The following is a 13,375-nucleotide window of genomic DNA, read 5'->3' as shown; positions in this document are numbered from 1 at the left end:
TCTTGTTGATAGCATCCTTGTCTCCAGCCTTCTTTGTCCCAGTCTAACGCGAACTGGAATTCAGACAGAAGTAATAACCAGAGAGGGATTCTCATTCATTTTTTCATCTCCTTCCAAATTCCCTGCTGGCAAAGTTAGTTCTTAGATTGCACCTTCTACAAAAAAAGTCTTGCACTATTGCTTATGCCTGGACTGAGATCAGTCTTCCTGAGATTAGTTACTCTTTTGTGTGTGTGTCTGTACTGAAGTTGAATATTAAGATTAAAAGGAGCTCTTGGTTCTTTCTCATCAAAGAACTGAGCACCCCTTGACCCCTCACCGACCTTTAGGTGATACTTTGGGGAGTCTAAAAACTTCGAAAAAGCAAAGGCTCAAACCCATGAATGTTATTAGCATTAGATGCTGAGAAAGCCTTTGATCGGGTGGAGTGGAATTATTTGATAATAGTCTTAGTACAATGCTGAATTGGAATCACTTTTGGAGGTAGATTTCTTTCTCTGTGACCTATAGCAGATGTCAGGATTAATGTAGACAAGTGAAAAGTTTTGTTATTTTCTGCAAATATTTATAACACAGGCATATTTTATCATAAAGCTAATGAAAAGGTTTTTAGCAGGAAGATTACTAAGGTTGCCATGCCGCCGAGATGATCATACCTCGCTATTACAAACGTAACTTGAAACGTTACCTTCCTGAAGAGATGAGAAAGATTTGGGTACGTAGTGGTTGAGACAATAAACTCTGGGACAGAACGGTAATGGAGAAATGAATGCATCAAATTAAAACTTGGCAAGAGAGGCAAAATAAAAAACCTTGGGGTTTTTTCCCCCTAAATTTTTAGAAGACACATTCTCCAGATGTAAGGAAATGAATCATTAGAGAGTAAACCTGGCATTATCCCTGTACTGAATCTGAGGAATGAAGCTCACTCAGGGCTGCTTTTTCTTTGAGGATGGCAAACATTAGACGATTTATGTGAGAAATTTTAAGAGAATTTTTTTCCCCTAAGATTTCATGGATTCCCTTGTTTCAGGATAAAAATAAAGTTTTGTGGGCTTTCTGTTTGGTTCTCTTTTTTTTTTTCCAGGAAGTGTCACTGTAAATCAAACTTCTAAAATATTTTCCAAAAATGCGTTGTTTTACTGTTGGTTCCTCACTACAATCAGCGTAACCTTTTTGCTGCTTGTTTCAGTGCCTATTTGATATCTCCTGAAACCATCAAGGGGAGGAAAAAGCCCTATTTGAACTTTACCCTGTGATGTAATATCTCTTTGTTTGTATTCCAAAATTTTATAGGCCTGCTTTGCTATTGTGCCTTATTGAAAACTCATGCCTTATTTACCATTATTGTCTTTTCAATATTTCTGCTTCTTAAGATTCCTCCTCCTCTTCAACATTTGTTTCAAATGATTTTGTTCTGCAAAGGTATGCACTTGCCTTTTTGAAGGGAACTGGCACGGCGCTGCGATCTACCCATTTTTCTGATTCTCTTGGTCTCTGTCATGAGCTGTATGTTGTCCAAGAGACATGTTTGCGAAGTATATTAGTTAAGAGTCTGCAGATCTCAAATGTCTGGCAGGCACGAATGATGCAAACCGGTTTAGAAACAGGAGAACACAGGCTTGCGCTTTCGTTTACTTGTGAAACAGTAAAAACGAAGAAGTGAATGAGGAAGACAGTCCATTCGAAAGACATACGATACTCTGCTAAAGTCAATCCTGAAGCACAGTGCTGCTGTATTTTTAATGCATTTGCAAAGTTTCATCTGCAAATTTCATTAATATACTCCTGTAGATCCAGGATGGCTTCTCCTCAGGAGTCTCTACTTTCTGGATCATAAAGTTGTCTTCACTATAATTTAGGAACCTCTGCGATGATGCATGTTCAGCTGTATTTGTTACTCAACAGATGTCTGGGTAGTTAAATTCCTCCATGAGCCTTTATCAGTACTTCTATTCTGGGATTCCCAACTGGTTCAAGATGTACCTCTCCTCGTCGGCAGCAGCACCACTGCTCGGGGATCAATACGCACAGCTTGGGTCAGGCTTGTTCAGTCTGGATCTCCATGCCCTGACCACCACCACCAGCATTGCTGCTCTGGTTGGCTGTGTCAGCTTGGAGTCAACGTGTTGTTGGTTCCGGCTCAAGAAGGGCTGGGTGATGGGGGCAGCTGGGGACAGGTCCCACGTTCGTCATCCTCCAGACCATCTGCTGTGGTAACTGTCACTGCTCTTCCTGTGGGGCTGCCGCCTGGGCTTGCTGCTCCTCCATAAATTTCGACACCACCTGCTGCTCTTGCCATTCCTTCATATATTACATCTACAACAGAAGCTCGAAAACACGCGCTGCTCACACTTCATTTAAACAGCTACCTTCCTGACATAACGTGATGATTCCCAAGCTGCCCCTTCCAGCGGTTTGGTTTCAATAAAACAGGCGTGATAACAAGTTAACAACACTGAGGGTGAACATGTCTTCAGACCTAGCCTGGGCTCTTCTGCTGCCCCGGCCACCCTTCCTGCTCCTGGGCCATCTCTTGTCTTGGAGAACCCCTTGTGCCTGCCTTGGCCGCTGGTTTCAAGGGATCAGCAGGATACATCTAACCTTCTGCCAGGAGGATCAACACCTGATAGCAGTGTGGGAAAGTTTTAGGCAAATGATGCCAGCCTGCTCTCTTCCCTTAGGCTACTTCTTCGCATTACATACTAAGGAGCTTTCCCTAGAGCTGGTCAAAGAATAAAATAATAATCTGATTTGCAACTAGAAGTGCTGAACCTGGATTGCTATGATTCACAGAGTCAAAATATTAGTTATTAATGAGTATTCAGCCTACTGCTGGGTATCTGTGAAAATGCTCCCAAACCCTCAGAGTTTAAGGAATTTTAGGCTCAGTGTATTCAGCCAGGAATTTACATGTTGTCAGTCTTCCATCTAGAAGTATTTGTCATCCAGAGACCAGAAATAATCCCAGCCGCTTTTTGGTTTTCTGAGCAATCAGAAATGAACAAACAGTCAAAATAAATGGTTTATTTTGAGTAAGCTGAAAAGCAATTGTTCTCCACCTGCACTGGCTGTGCACTCGTATGTATTAAATTTACAGGTGTCGGAACTGGTTTACAAAACATTTCTTATTAAAAGGAGGATTATATTTCCACCTCCAGCAAAGGCACAGCTAAACTCTGCTGTAATTTCAACTAGTCCCGTTCTGCACTGCAGCAATGGGTGAAGTTTCCCCTCTGGCATGGGAAGTTTTGACTCTGTTACGGGCACCTTTCACTTTGTCTGAAGCCAAAGCGCTTCCTTCTCCCACTGAACATGGGCAAGGAAGGAAGGAGGTGAGATGGTATCATGTGAATATCCCCATCAGTTTGGGAATTTTTGCCCCTCTGCTGATTTTTCTTCCCAGCCATTTAGACTACGCTGATAAAAGGCAGGATGTGTTTCAGGACACTACTTGCCATTTAAAAAGAAGATAAAGTGCAACCAAAAATAATCATTTCTTCCTTTTCAACAACTAAATTGATCTCCTTCAAGAATCTGACTTCTTCTGGCTAGCTAGCAAATATAAAGTCAAACACCTGTTTACCAGACACAGAGCTATGTGTCTGCTGTTGCCGATCCATCTGTGGAACATAAACATAACTTTCACCAGCTGCTGCTTTTAGCATGGGCTGGTAATGGAAGCCATTATAGAGCATATCAACAACATACTTTCCTAATAATCATGGGCCAGAGCATCACAGGGTGTAAACTGGCAGAGCCTCACAGAAGGTGATTCTGATTTACACCATCACGGGACCCCACCCGGCTGTTTTTGTTTTCTTCACACTCTTCCCCTTTTAGCACCCTTACTTTCCTAGTTTCTAGTTTGTGTCCATTTATTTCCGTTATATTATACTAATGACATAACATGTTGTGGAATAACTCCTGGGCCAGGCTCAAGTAGTGATGGCTAATTACCTTGGGTAATGTACAGCCTCGATATTAATGACTCCAAGAAAAGCTCTGCAGATTCAGAGCGTGGATACTGCAGAGACTTAACTGGATTGGAGCCAAACGCCCCGTTCCTATAAACAGGCTCAACTCCACTGACTCGGGGAGAATTGCGCCTGCTTTTGTTCGTTGCAGATGTGCTGTAGGTGATTCACAAAATCACGCCCAACCACATCCACGCTCTTTAGGCTGAAGTCGAGCTTGAAATCGCACAGCGCAAACAGCGGATTCCTTTTTGTCTGGCAAGAAGGCTGGCGTGTTACGACCATAATTAAATTGCCAATAGACCCCCTTATCTCTCAGGCTGCTCCAGGATGCAGTAATGAGGCTCTGCTCTTGATGAGCATCAACATACCTCTTTCCCTGTGTCACATCAGTCAGGTAGGTCAGGATCTTGATGGTGACCCAAGACAACATTCGTCCTATGACCAGGCAGCTCATTTTCCTTTCAGTGTAAAGGGCAGAAAGGCCACAGGACTTTTGAACTCTTCATTTTCCAGTCAGGAGACAATCTGAAACTCAGAAAGGAGACTCCATTAGTACCTGAGGCTCCTAAATGTGAAAACATCCAGCTTTAGGGATGTCAAATTTGGGTAAGCTCATCCTGCTGAGTTCAGCCCAGAAATGGCAGCAGTCCCTGAGACTTACCTATGAGAATTCACTCTCCTCTTAGTGATTTTGTAACATACGCTAAACACTGAAAGGTGCTTCCCAGCACTTCTGCAATTGCAAAAATCAACGCTCACCTCTAATATATTCCGACTTAAAGTGTGCAGCCTTGTTTAAAATGCACTGCTAAAGCATATATTTTCATGTATCGTTATGTCTAAATGCATGATAACCAGGTTGAAAATCAAATTATCCGTGTTAAGGTGAATATTACAATGTGACTACTGCCTGCTGTGCTGCGAATGAATCTTGTAAACACAATCAAATCTCTCCCTTTCTCTCCCTCTCACACAGAGAGAGAGACACATGCACGCCCTTGCACGAGAAAAGAGATTCTTCACCTTCTGCCATCGTATTGTCACAGCAGCTCATGTTTATTGTGAATGACATCTTCAGCTACAACTCAGCATGAGCTCCGGTATGCTGGAGCTGAACATCCTACCAAGAAAATCAGCAGTGACATTAAAGTTGTTTCATGAATAATGAAAAAATAAATATCACATTTACTGTAGGTACACAAAATGCTTTGTTTAACTAAAAGCATTTGCAGAGAAATTCCAACTCTCTCAGGGTAGATACTATTTTATTAACTGTGGGTAGAGAACTTGTTTAGAGGGAGCTTTTTTCATTATATTGGTAATTTTCTCAGTTATACAAATGAGACAACACGTGATCAGTACTATTAGTAGGTACAGACTTACCTTTTACAAAATTCTAAACTCTCAGAAAATTAAAAAACAGCAAATCCTTCATGCTTGCAGCCAGTGAATCTTTCAGCCACTTACGTCCTGCATAAGGAGCTTTAAATACATCTCCCAAGTCCAAATTTGTGTAACAAGTTTTAATCATTTATGGGGGAAAAAATGCTTCAGAGACAGTAATGCAATTATATATGTGTGTAACGCAAAAGTGAATTAAATTGTCTCAATGCCATACAAGGCAAGCTTATTACAGGATCCGAGCAAAAGACGCTCAAAACACGACTGCACTGCGTCCAGAGTTTTGCTGGCAGCAGCAGCGCGTGTTCCTGCCAGCTGTCAGAAGTTCATAATCACAAATTTCAGGGAGAAGAAAGAAGCCTACTTTGAATTACGGGGTTACAGTGACCAGAGATTTATATAAAAGTTATTTGCAGTGGAAATGCTATATTTTGTCCTATTAAGGATTGAGCAAATACACTTCTTACGTAGCATTAATGTGTCAGGCAAAAGTGAAATCTTTCAAAGATTTCAGGCTTTGTGCTAGACTGAAACTGGTGATCCTAAAATGCAATGGCTTTTAATGAAATGCAAATATACTTGCTTCCAGAACTGGAAAACATTCTCACTGCTGTCCCTTAAATAAAAAAAAAAAAAAAAAAAAAAAAAAAAGGCTGCTATTCCCCATTCTTTGGAATGTTTCATCCATATTCATAGCAAGAACCCTGAGAAATGTTCCAAAGTGCCAAGAAGTATGAAAACTAATACCAAACACATTGTCAATATCCTACTCACTGTTGCTTATGAACTTATCAGCACGGAAATAGTTATTCTCAGTAGAACTTTCTGAATGGCAAACATAAATAATCAGCTTCATAAATAGTCCAACTAGTAAATACAGGCTTAATATTAGTGATTTAAAAAACCCACTTGCTCCGACAAAGAAGGTGAACAAATTTGGTTTTTAGCTTTCAATAATCATGTCTTTTCCATAAACCTAGGTCTCCCATTTTTTATATAGAGCAGTATACTTTATGACTTCTTTCTTGTGAGTTCAAGTTGCCTGTATTTTATTTGCTATTCATAGAGAAATGCTCATTTCCTGTTTAAAAACACACACGTATTTACTCTTATTTGTTTAACAACATTCTAAATGGCAGTTACAAAAAGAGCAGTAAACAGAAATAATCTGCCTTTTTGGTACTTGTACACAAAGCCTCTGCTCCTTCTTATTCTTTACCTTTAAGCAAATGGAAAATTGGTTGGTTGGTTGTTTTTTTTTTTTTTTTCTTTTTCTTTTAAACATGCCAATGCTTGCAGAAAAAAACCACAAACCCCCAAGATAATTCTAAGGTATGTTATCTCTTTAGGTTTCCACTACTGTCAGGTGGGCTTAGGCAGGTGGTTTAGAGCTCCTCCTTCCTTGCTGCAAGGCCAGACCATGAATTGAGAGAGGGCTAACACCGAGATCTGACACGCAGGAAAAGGTGCATCAAGTATCCCTTGTCATGCAGTCAAAAGAGGTAAAAGTAAGTAAATGTACGAGCAAGTCAAACCCGTGTGTTGACAGGGAATGTGTCAGTCAATAGCAGTGCAAGCTGTGTTTCTAGCTATTATACAAGAAAGGTAAAAGTATTCTACTAGGTCACTTAGTTACTTCAACCAGATGGAATCCAAAATGTTCAGAAAATTAAAAATCCATTTATTCCTCCAAAGTTGCATTCCATCTGTTTTCAGACATTTATGGAATCTTTTTGCATACAGGATATGGCAACCACTGGTGCCTTGGAAATATTTCTTCCCCGTGCGGCTCACAGAAAGTCATGCTGAATATAAATGGCACTGGAGCAAGCCCTTTTTTCAGGTGCTCTTACTCCTCTTAAAAACATAGGAAACCCTAGTCTTGTTTTAAATACAGGAGTCATAAAATCCAGTGTATTATTATCTGCAAAAATGCAACAGGAACTTTTAATCTAGAAAAAAAAAAGAAAAAAAAAAACAACAAAAAAATCAGGCCATTCCCTGCTCTTTCCACCTTGAAAATTTCAACTTTCCTGCCAGTCTGTTTCTCATTTTCAGCTTGTGGAGACAATAAGAATGATTCAGATGCTATGAAGGAATGCAGCCTGGCATGTAGTGATCTCCACCCTGAAGATAAAAGTGACAAAATTACCCCAGGAGTTACGAGCTCTAGTCTTAATCAATCATTTTTCAAGAAATATTTTATTTCATTCAACTACATACTGTGCCTAGATCTAACTGGGGTATGGTCCCCTTCCTTCTTGCCTTGTCCTCAGCATCTTCAGCTTCGTCAAATGGAAGGATATCATCTGGCATGCAGGCCAGGCCAAATTTTCTGCGTATGACACAAACATCCACTTTTCCTCTGTTTCCTCAGGACCTTCTTTCCTTCACAGCCAGTGGCTCATACAACAGTTCAGCATCAATAAGCATTATCCTGCTTGGTGCAGAGAATATTTTATCCCCCAGTGAAGCTCACCCATAAGGTAAGTACAGGCTGTATCTATATTGTCAGCTAAGTTATAGTGCCACTCCTCTCCTGATCACCCACAGCTCACGTTAAATCACTCCCAGCTTCTGTGTCGGAAGGAGCCAACAGCATCCCTCCCAGCTGAGAGACATCCAGCACCTATCTCTGCCCCAGGACTATTTCTTACAGGTGAAAACCACACCAGGTGGTGATCTTAGAGAGTCCTCCAACACTACCTCAGCTGGCCTTTGCACCATAAACACCTTTCATGCCCTTATGCCAAGGCCCAGATGATTTCCCAGTACGTGACTCAGGGGGATGCGTGTCTTCTCTGTTATCTATATCTGTGTTTTTTTCACCTCCCCAAATCATTTGGGTAACTGGCAGGTGACTGTCACACGGAAAGACAAAGCACTCAAAAATCCCAAGGCAGCACATCAAAAAGCAGAGAACTGGCTTTTAAGCGTAAGACTGCATTTAAAAAAAAAAGATGCTGAAAATCACAAATGGTGGATGATTTGTTTCAGTCTTTGCGTTTTGTTTTGAATGTCGGGTCATGTCTTCACATTTTCTTCTGCAACCCCAAGGGCAGGAAAAAAAAAAGGAAGTTAATATTCATACTTAGTCTCATGCCATCCAAAGCTGAAACTTTCAAAAGAAAAAAAACACACACAAATTCAGTGAAGGAATTGCAAGACTGTTACTGAAAACTGGTACCAGTGACACCAAGTTCTGCCATAAGAAGCCCGCACTTTTCATCACTCCAGATTTGAAATCCACCAGGTCTGACTCTGGGGTTGAGGACCACATGCTAAAAGACCACATACAATCGGCAGGAGATCCAGAGACTTGATTTCCTCCTCTTTTGGACAAATATTCTCCTTCATTCATTGGGAAAGCTGGCACTGAGGAAGCCTGCTGCCCAAGATGGACAAAACAGAAGTGGCAAAGCAGCAAAACTGGAAAAAACCCAAGTGGTGTAAGAAGGGCGGCCGAGGAGCATCCTGAGAGCACATCCGTCCATCGGCATGAGGCAGGCACCCATCCCCGTGGTGTCAGCTTCTGTCTGCACAAATAAAACACCTCTCTCTCAAGAGTTAAAACTAATAAAAGGTTGCCTCTGATTACACAGCGGGATTGGACCCACATCTCCCTATCAGCCGGAGCGCCTGCACTGCTCCTCTTCCGCTTCACCCATCCCCTGCTAAGTTTAGAAGAAAAGGCAACAGCTGTGGCTACTGACAGAACAAGGCTGGCAGCTGTAAAACTGAGACGCCACATTTCAGTATATAATTTTCTTTCCGCAGTGTCTCTCCCTAACTTTCCTCTTTAAGAGGCACTTAAAATCCATGTGTCTGACTCAATTATTGTTATTGTAGCTATGGAACAGAATGTGATGCTGATGAGGGCCTACCTGTCTCGTTAGCTTCCCTTTCTGGATGCTTTCCTTCTTTGATTCACCATTGCTTGTGACACATGTATTGTCTAAACTATGTTCGTGAACAAGTCTCTAATACATTCAATGGAAGGAGGTGAAAAATCTGAGAACGGCGCATCAGTTGCATGCATAAATCCACGCGCTAACTTTAAATGCCCTATTTCTGAGAAATATCTTATCCGGAAAGCCTGATTTTGTTGCAAATTAAGAATAAAATTTGCAGTAAAATTAAGAATACGATTTCTTTTGCCTCCCTTGATTAGGAGAGCACTGACATTGCATAAATGCTCTATCTTTATGAACTCATCTAGAGATTCTGCGTTCCTTCAGCATTCAGTACATTACCAAATCATATCCAAAGCACTATGAATTCATGCCCCAGAGGGCATGAACCCAAATTTCAAGTCATCATCATTCTGTATATTTTCTGCTTGGTTGAAGGTTTTATGATACAGGCTGAATGTCTTTTCAGGACAATCCTAAAAATAAGCTAATGCAGTGGGGACTGAATTTATTGGACGTGTACGCTCACCTTCAGCTGATGTTCTCCCTAGGTCAGTTCTCATGTGATTGGCAAGGGATCGTGACAGCTTGTATCTTCCTATGAGAAACCTGTGTAGACACTGGTAATTAGAACTGCCACTCAGTCCTCCCTGACAACAGCTACTGCACTGGCTCGGCCTCTGAACTAGCTACTGCCTCTGGAAAATCCTGTTTCCCAGTGTCTTCTCCTCCATAGGCACATACCTAATTGCATGTAAACATCCTGTAATTTATTGTGTGACACAAAAACATTGGTACCTTCAAGCTGAAAATACAGTGCTGGATAAATACTGAAACGCCATGATTCCGAAGTGTCACCCGCAATGTAGCTCTCCAGCTGCCTTCCCCAGCCGGCTGCTGAACCAAGGACACCTCCTCAGTAATGGAAAATCTGAGAAGGGTCTCAGTCTCTTTTTTAAGGATCCTAATCCTTAGTCAAAGTCAAGAGTGTTGAGGCTTGTAAGTCGGTTCAGTTTTGGAAAAAGAATACTTCATTTCCATTTGAAAATATCAGTGCATGTTGTCTGTAGTACTCTACTTTGATCAGCATGAGAATAAAAAGGCTCAATTACCTATTGGTCTATTTTTACCTATAATTGATTTCTTCATACACTGTTAATGACTGCAACTAACAAAAAAAAAAAAAAAAAAAAAGAAAGAAAATGAAAGAGAAGTGATGCAATAGGAAAATGAACATGAGGCATTTCCAGTTCACAGCTGTGTTTGCGAGACCAAGGATAAGGCAAGATGTTTGGAAATATTTCCAAATGAAAATGAGGCTGAAATATTCCCTTGTACAAGGAGACCTGTTCTCGGCTTTGCTGCAGTTTGGAGGTATCATTTCAGATACAGCTTCCTTCTCTTGAAACAGGCTAACAACAGAGCTGTAGTTTCCATGCGCAGTGCCCAGTCATTTAGATCTCATCGTGTTGAACAGCATCTTTTTTTCCCACAGTAGCAAAGAAAAGAGCCAGAGTGAGGCGGTCAGGAATTGCTGAGATCCAGGGTTGAAAAGGCAGTGAAATCTAACCTCCAGACCATGGAAATCAGTGGAAATTGACTTAAAAACTGTTGATCTCAGTGGTTTGGGGATCAAGGTTTAGGAGAACAAACTTACCACACGAAGGCAAGTCTGTTTTCCAAAAGCAGTGCTTGACTTCTTGACAGGAGCAGCCTGTCGAAGAGCAGCAGACTGGACCTCTAGGGCAAACCTAGACTGAAGGGTTGTAGGGTTGTACATAGTTGTAGGTGTCCAGGTGCATTTCAGGGAAGGAGATCCCCCTCTGCTCTCCCCATAGCTTGTTCAAGACAACAAGGAGGATGTTGTGGTTTACCCTTGTGATTAAGCAGAAAATATTGTGCACCAGACCAGGTGTGCAGACCCCTGAGGAGCAAGGAAGCCAGGCTGTGTGGGAAGGGGCAGGCACAGGGACCTGATTCTGCTTCCTCCCCCTTCCCACTCCACCAGCACCAAGCCTGCTGGCTACGGGGATTTCAGGCACGTCATGCAGAATCACACACAGAGCACTGAGCATGCCAGAGCTGGAAGGCATTGCAACCATGGCAGTGCTGAGTTCATTTTCCCAGTAACCAACCAGCCTAAGAGCACGGCACAGTGTATTAAGCATCTTGGTAAAGGTTTATGCAACCACTCTTCAAAAATCAACCCAGAAATGGCAGTGCTGTGTTTTTAGACAGGTAATTACAAGGGTGCTCCCATGTATGTGCTTCACAATGAACCCAGTAGTGTAATTTTGCAATGGGTCAGGCATTACCGAGTGAATAGTTACATTTCCTTTTTAGACTTCTATTACAGCATGGTAGCAGCGTAGTTGTGCTGTATTTGGGTAATGCTTCAGCACAGTGCACAGGGGAGTCGGTGTGGAGCTCTGTCCCTGTTCACGGACACTTCTTGTTGAAGCATCTGCCCACCACAGACATGACACAGCCTTCATTGTTATCACCGTTAAACTATCTGTTCCCTGCATTCCAAAGTCCCACTAAATTCAACACCAAGCCCACAGAAATCTACTCCATGAACTGCGACCAGCTTTCAGAGGATGCACAACCCAACGTGTCGGTAGTGCCAAGCTCATCCAAGATAGCCCATAACCCTCTTCTCAGGGATGCTGAGGAAAACAATGTTCATAAGTAAGTAGCAAAGTACGAACTGTTAATCTGTGGGAAAATGCATTTTAGAAATGCTACAGAAAGCTCAGAACATATTATTGCAATCCCAGGCAACACAGGCGGAAGATGAAATCTAAAGGAAATGATGACATCTTAGGCACTGAAATATGGTTATGGCAGCCAAGTAATTAGAACCCTGCCCTTTCGGACAGCACACAGCATCACTGTGCTTAAGAGCTCATGGTGTCCACAGTATTCCAATTTTGATATAAATAAGCTTTTGCTTATTCTTCTCCCCCCCCACTCTTCACTACTGTGTAATAATCTGGATACTAGTTTTCCATGTGCTAGTAGAACAGGTACCTTCTGAGAAAAATATTCTGAATTAAAGATGGCTGCAGTTTTATTTTTTTTTAATGTAACTGTTTAGCTATTAGCAGTGGCTGGTTAATGGAAAAGTCTGTTTTAGAGAAATTTGTGAGCTATTCCTTTTCAGAGTTGTTCCAGTCTGCCACTCCCCCCAATGACTCTCCATCCCAGCTCCAGCCTTTCCTGCTCCTTATTTGATGCGGTAAACGAACTGGAGTGTGTACCCAATAGGCACCAGCAGTCAATGCTTAATTACATCTGAGCCCATTTCAGTTCAGGTTTGATTCTAGAAACCTTATGGAACTTAAGAAGTGCCTTGTTTCCACTGGTGCCATCATGAATATCAGCATCTGTTCTAGCAGGAGAAGGCCAGAACCGTTCTGAAGGTCTGCAATGGCACAAAGGATGATTAAGCTGGTACCCTGGAAATGTTCTTGGTTTACATAATAGAAAGACAGCTGGAAAATAATTCTTGCCGAACCTGAGTAAAAATATGTTTGCAACATCATTAATGTATTCTATTTCCTGCAACTGAAAGGCAATTTGATAAATCATCCTTTGCCATAGTGCCACTAATTGCAATGGATTCTGAAAAAACATCCCAAATGAATTTTTTCAGAAAAGCCACAAATCCTGAAGGTACACTGCTGGCAAGCCCTCGAGTGTTTATATTACAAGCCAAGCAATTTAAATAATCCCCAAGTTCATTACGTCCAGCTAGATGCTCAGGAGAGGTCCTCTCTTCCACTGGTTTCCAGGAATACACCAATATAGAACGTCTTATTTTTCACAACTGATAGGTTTTGGGCGGCTGGGACTAAATTACAGTAGCAGGATTTTTAAGAACTGCGGAAAAGACTGTAAAACTTTCTGCCCCTTATTAACTACTGTGTGACTATTAGGTTTATGGGCAACGTTAATGTTGCAGCATAGGAACAAAAACATTGTAAATGGTCTCCAAAATGTTGGGAAGCAATTTTCCCCAAGAGAGGCAAGGGGCCCTTCCAATCCCGGTAAGGTAGGGAAAAGGTCATGGGGCACACA

At 41.7% G+C, this 13,375-nt stretch overlaps 1 long non-coding RNA gene across 1 annotated transcript in view; it reads right to left on the bottom strand.

The window, feature by feature from the left end:
• The window catches only part of LOC114015833 (uncharacterized), a 75,812-nt gene that overhangs the window by 61,594 nt on the left and 843 nt on the right, over nucleotides 1-13,375 (bottom strand). The window contains exon 2 of the long non-coding RNA XR_008732915.1: nucleotides 4,349-4,505. This is a non-coding gene — a long non-coding RNA (uncharacterized LOC114015833). The remainder of the gene's footprint in view (nucleotides 1-4,348; nucleotides 4,506-13,375) is intronic.

This window comes from Falco cherrug, chromosome 6, assembly GCF_023634085.1.
Source record: "Falco cherrug isolate bFalChe1 chromosome 6, bFalChe1.pri, whole genome shotgun sequence".
In the NCBI taxonomy this organism is placed as follows: Eukaryota; Metazoa; Chordata; class Aves; order Falconiformes; family Falconidae; genus Falco; species Falco cherrug.
Note: the sequence above shows the minus strand (reverse complement) of the source record. Positions and strands in the feature narration are given on the sequence as shown.